We start from the raw sequence: 6712 nt of genomic DNA on the forward strand, positions 1-6712 counted from the left end.
AAAAAAAAAAAAAAAGATCATGTTCGGGGGTGTTTTATATTTGAAATAAAATTTAGGTTTCCATACTTTTATAAATGAAATAGGATTAGACAGTACTTTAGTTCTAGAAATCTTTTTTACAATAGAAGCATAGAAAGCTTTTTCCTCTTTGAGTTAAATTCAGAAGTTTTCAAAATAGAGCTAAAAATATCTGAATCTGTTCCTTGTTTAGATTACATTAGACACACAGAATATGATGTTTTAATTTTAACTATATTAATTTCCCTAAGGCTCATTTTATGAAATAGTATGCATTATTTTGGGGTTATACATCAGATCCTACAATTCCTAAGAAAAGGTTAAATATATGGTACTTAATATTATTCCATTAAACATTTTAAGTGTTCACCAGGAATTCATAAACTGGCTGGCTGCCATTATTTCCTAAGGGTGATGCCAAAACATAGCCAAAAAATAGCGAAAACATCTAATAAATAAAAGCACACCATCTTAGGAATACACTGCCGATGGGCTTTCACTGGTAAGTCTACTGATATTGTAGAAAACAACAAGTTGTAATATTTATAGAGTCTCCGTTCAGAAGAATGATTTCTCCTTCATCATGTGATAATCTAACAGTTAAAAACTGAGCTCTATCTAACATCCAGGAAAGCGCTAGATTTGTCAGTCTAGCTTTTCTCATCATCAACTCACTGAAGCAGAGTCTGTGATACAGTGAAGCCGAGTTTTTGCCCGTTAGGTGATGGCTTTTTTGAAGTTTATGATTTCCTGCTTCTTTTTCACCCCCTTGCTTCTTCCTTTGTATAAACTTCCCAATTTTATATCATATCACTGCTTGCTCTTCCCCAGTACATGGAAATAGACATTCTTAAGGTAAAAAATATTACTGCTTGAAAGCATTTGTTATTGTGTAGTCATAATACTCGAAGTCTATAAGCTTATAAGGCATTCTGAGTTCCTTGGCAGATAGGTGCTATATAAATCCAATAAGGATTATAGGCAAAACGAAAATGGAAGTATCGCTTTAAGTGCACTTGTTTTAAACACTGTTCCTTAGTACCATTATGCATTACTGATCCTAGAAACCTACAAAGAGTCCATGGTTCAAAATTATTTTGGTTGGTGATACATTTTATTACTCAGCAAAGGTTTCAGCAGAAAACACCCTTCATTTATCCTTTACAAGTTTCATTTGAAGAAAGTTAGAAAAATACTTAAAAATTTAAGTACTTGATAAATCCCTCAATTTAAAAAGCTATTAAAATGTCCAATAAATTTCAATTTAAAGTGGCAAGAATTTAGGCTAATACAGCTATTTGACTCTGAATTGTAACTCGCCCTTTTCAATGTAACAATTCAGTTTGCAACATTAATATATGTATCATCAATTCTGCTGCCCCATGCGACGCAATGGTGACCCATGAGGCACATGTATACCTTATAACTGATAGATCTTTCTTATAAAAAGGATTCTTTGAAGCACATTTGATAACATTTTTTAAAGAAAAAAGAGCTACTTAAATTGATGCTATCGATAATAGACAAGATTTTTTTTTTTTTTCAGAGGCGGAGGAAGGATTGGTTGAAATAAAAGGTACATTCTTTTAAAATACCTTGACTGGCAGCAAATGTGGATTATGCTCATCTCAATATTTAATCGGAAATAAGTTACAGCTTTGTTATCTGACTTTTTAATTAAAGTGGGTGGAAAAAACGAAGGTCCCAAATGAACTATGATTGTTTCCTTAGGGATTCCGTTTGACTCTGTCCCTTTTGGACTAATGTTCCAAATAGGAGGCTTACCTTCTTTAGGACATCAGAGGCTTTGCAGCTCTAGCTTGGGAATCTTTCCTATCATTTCTGCTGGTTTGCAAGTTAAAACCAGTTTGGCCCGTGCTTTCTTTCTGCTCCAAAATCCAGCCTTCAGAGAGCAGCACCCTGCAGTGAAGACAGACATTTTTCAGATGAGATTCAAGTTTCACTTGTACACTTGTGCAAGGATCTTTCGCAGTAAAGGAGAGGGAAGGAGGAAACTATATTTCTAGATCATATATGAAAAATACCTTGATGATGTATTTTAACATTCTTTCAGTAATACTGCAGCACTGCACTAGAAAATAATTAGTTTAAGAAATTATATTCTGTACTGTCTAGGTGATCCTGTCTTTTTTAGGAGGAAGAAAAACAGCTCCTTGAGGATGTTTTGTACAAGTATTTTTCCGTCCCTAGTAATGTTTGATTAAAAACGCGGGCTGGGGCTTCCCTCTTGGTGCAGTGGTTGAGAATCCGCCTGCCGATGCAGGGGGACGCGGGTTCGTGCCCCGGTCCGGGAAGATCCCACATGCCACGGAGCGGCTGGGCCCGTGAGCCATGGGTGCTGACCCTGCGCGTCCAGAGCCTGTGCTCCGCAGCGGGAGAGGCCACAACAGTAAGAGGCCCGCGTACCGCAAAAAAAACAAAAACAAACAAACAAAAATGCAGGCTGGTTTTATGTTTTGTTTTATCTTAAAACATTTTAGCAGCTCTAATTTTGTCATGGGTTAAAAAAATCTAGATTTAAAAACATTTAATATATGACTTATGTATTTTTGACAAGAAAAAGAATTCTTAGTATTTCAAAATTGGATGGGCTCTTAAATGTGTCAAGCTCAGTTTCCCATTCTACAAATGAAAACCTGATAATTGTGACATGTTAAATAGCAACAACCAGGACTAGATCTCAGGGTTCCAGACTCCCTTTCTAGTTCTTTTTATTCCACATGGTGGTATTGCTAATTACCTACCTTGAGACCTTTGAAATTCTCTTGTCTAATTTAAAAAAAGGCAATTGACGTGAATTTGTTTTATTGTTTTTGCTTTGTGCTCAAACGTTCACTACATTTGTTTAAATTTCACTTTCAGTGCATTCAAAAAATTAGTGTCAGACCCCAGAATATGTTTACATAAAGTTCCTCTGAGTCCACAGTATGATAGGAAATATTTCGGAAATTTAATGGTGATATTTCTTTGGAAGAGAAAAAAACTCTGGAAAGCTGTGCGAGCCTGTGTAATTCTACCTTAAAAGATGAGTAGCTCAGCTGGTGAGAACACCAAACAAATAAGACCAAGTTCACAGGACGTGAAGTCGGTCAGTCACCAGGTGAACAGTCAGCTTTGCATGCTCTGCTCGGCTCTCCCGGCTGGTACCCACTCCGGGTGCGGGCTACCACCCATCCTCTGAGGACCGAGACCAAACAGGGAATCCAAATCGACGGAAATCCATCGTCACCCTGGGAAACCATCATCACCCTGGAAAACCAGTGGACTGACGGGCCAAACCCCAGCAGCTCTGCTGCTGCTGTGCCAGTTCACCGTCTCTACATATACAGGACCAAACTCATGACAGTCCCAATGTCCTGTAGTATGCATGCCACAGATCACAAAAGGTTTCTCATCTTATGTGAATTTTGAGAAAAATCTATCATCGGTGCCTTTTAAGGTGTCACATGGGAAATTCATTAAGTTTGCTTGGCTACTGAAAATGAAAATGTGGTATAAGATTCAGGATCATGGTTACCATGTCACAAACCTGTATGTAAGTGTTTATAAAAACAGAAATGCAGTTTAGCTGACATTTTCTGATAAAAGGATTTATTGGTGGTTCCCATTTGGACTTGGTGGATGTAAGGATACATTTGCTTTTAAGGAAGCCAAAGCTTAAAATATAACCAACTATAATATTTTTTGTGAAAAGTAAATATTTGGGAATATGTTTTCAAGAACCTGAAGATGTTATCAAGATAGGCTTTTTTAAAGTGGAAGTTTGCAGTTCTCCTGAGCTCCCTTTCGCCCCCCGCAGTCCTATTTGTACAACTTTGTGTTTTCTTCCCCTAAAGAGAACCATGATACATAACATTTCAAGGTGACGACTTACACACAGGAGAGCTGGACTGACTGAAACATCAAGTCAGTCAATTTACAAACGTTCCTTTCTATGTGCAATGCAGATTCTCTGAGCTTGACAATACAGCTAGTTAAATGCCTTCAAGGAAGACTTTAATCTTTCAATTAGACACATTCTGTAGTTATTCTTATAGATCATGGCAAACACATGGCTATCAGACATTTAAAGGACATATTTTTAAATTAACTCATGTTTCTTGTAGATTATTTAAAAATACAGTGGGGACAAACACCATGAATAATCCTATCACTAAGGAAAAGTGCCTTAATGTCGAGATAAACTGCTTCCTGTTGGCATCACACTGTACCTGCCTTTCCACTCACAATGTTGTGACCATCCCCTACTACCATTAAAAACTATTTTAATAGTTTAAAGTACTGCAGACAATCACATATTTTACACACATAGGATGTTTCTTGCTAATGTTCTCATAAGCATCGTTATACCTACCTGTGTTTCTACGTCTCCCATATTTTTCCCTTAAAGTAGATCCTTGAATGAGAATTAATGCAGCAGAGGGTAATCTTTTTCTTCTAAACTCTAAAAATATTTTTGATGTCTATTTAAGAATATTAAATGTAGAACAGCATCGTTCACTATATGATTTTCTTAAAGTACTGAATGCTCTGTGGACAGGATTTTGAACACAAAGAAACTCTAAGTTGCTAATTAACTTGTCACTGTTTTTGATCCACAAATGTCTACTCTCTGTTAAAACACCAAAATTAGAAGATAGCTAAGTCCATAACCCAGTTATAAGAGTGTGTATGTGTGTGTTGCAGGGTTGGGAGAGGTGATATGGGGTGTGGAGGAACCTCTGGGAAACTAGTTACAAGTTAGCAAGCAGTTTTTAAGACCTATGTTTTCCTGAATTCTACTCTCTTTTTAGATGATTTGTGTGTTCTTAGAATTAATTTACATTCATGCACGTGATTTAACTGTGCTAATCTTACTGTTAATCTGCTTTAAAATTTCAGTGAAGTCCTATGAACCATTTATTCAGTTCACTCAATAGATATTTATTCAATGCTTTCTATATACCAGACACTGTTGTTGCATTGGATTAAATGAGTTTCTGACATAAAATTGCTTCTGATCCAGTTGAGAGGATAAACAATGATAATAGCTAACATTTTATTGAGTTCTTAGTATGAATCCGATACTAGGAAAAACCCTTCACGTGTAAGATCTTATTCTCATTGGAAGAGAAAATTGAGGTTTAGAGATGCTAGGTGACTTGACCAAGCACAACCAGGTAGCAAGAATCAGATGTGGGATTTTTTTTTTTTGGTCTGTTTCCAGGACCTGTGCTGTCAACCCCTGAGCTTCAGGAGCAATAAGATGTGAATGACTTTGTTATAGGGTAGAATGTGATAAAGCACTGCCAGAGATTCAAACTGTGTGATGTGGGGTTCAAAGCAGGGAGAGAGCTTGTCTAATTGGAAGATTCAGAAAATCATTCATGGAGGATTGGCTTTTAAGATGGTTTTGAAGAAGGGCCGATAGAGACAGTGGGCAGAAGAGAAAACTCAGGACAGAGCATAAGCAAAGAGAATGGAGGCAATTAAAGACCAGGTGCGTTCTGGGAACAACAGCATTTGAAGCATGATGTTTATCAAGGAGAATAGTGGAGAGTGAGACTAGAAAGATAAATCTGTAGTTACGATCAAAAGTTTCTATTTAATTCAGTGGACAGCGGGGGAGTTATTAGAGCAGGGGAGTGATACGCATAGATGTGGTCATTCCCTAGTGGGTGAGATCCACATCCCCTCCCCAAATAAATTTGGATATCAAGCCTGATGACACAACATATGCATAAAGAGGGTAACAAAATGTTTATTACTCCCATATGGGATTTTCTGGGAGGGTAGAGCTTGGCTTTGTTTTTCATTGTGATTAGGGGGTGGGACCAGAGTGAGAGTTGGGGTATTTGTGGCTTTAACTGCCCAGCAGGTGCCAAGGGATGAAGCTCATGGGCCTTCTTATGAGCTTGCCCCAATGTGGGACAGAAAGTGGGGGGGGGGTATGGGCTTGAAAGCTGTCAGTACTCAGACATCACAGATGAAATCAGACTCAATTATAATTCACCACTGGCATTTGATTGATGATGTGCTATGTCTCATTTAATTGATGTTGAACTTATTTAAGTAAGCTATTATTGCTCTCTGAGGCGTACAGCATGTGGCCATTAGTAAGGTGAAAGTTCCATTGAACGTCTCGTTCTAGAGTCTATGGTATGTGTTTTGAGAAGTGAAATGCATGCCTTGATCACCATGAGTAATGTCTGGAACTCTGAAAGGGATAAGAAATGTCTTGAGGAGGCCTTTTATTTTGGCTCTAGTATGGGCAAACTTTATGTGGACCTTGATTTTTATCTTAGGTATCTACAGGGCAATCAACTCCTTGGATAAGGAGTTGTTGCCATTGGTCAGACTAAATGGACAGGTTGTTTTTTTTTTAACAGATTCTGTAAAATCATGCACTTTGGACCAATTTTTGATCAAGCATTTTCCATCACTAAGATTACTGCATGAAGTTTGGCCAGTTGTGCTGACCCTTGAATCTTGTCCTTGATCTAGGCTGACTTGGTTAGGTGGTGGATAGCAGCAGCTTGCTAGAAGGTTCCATCACATGTTATGGTGACCTTATCACGGATAAAGTAAAGTTCATCCTGAGTAATCACACACACACGCACACACACACACACTCTCCAGGTGGCCAGCAGATCTCCCCCCTCTTTCCCCTTTGGAAACCATAAATTTGTTTTCT

The sequence above is a fragment of the Lipotes vexillifer genome, unplaced genomic scaffold (genome assembly GCF_000442215.2).
Source record: "Lipotes vexillifer unplaced genomic scaffold, Lipotes_vexillifer_v1.1 scaffold413, whole genome shotgun sequence".
NCBI classification, from domain to species: domain Eukaryota; kingdom Metazoa; phylum Chordata; class Mammalia; order Artiodactyla; family Lipotidae; genus Lipotes; species Lipotes vexillifer.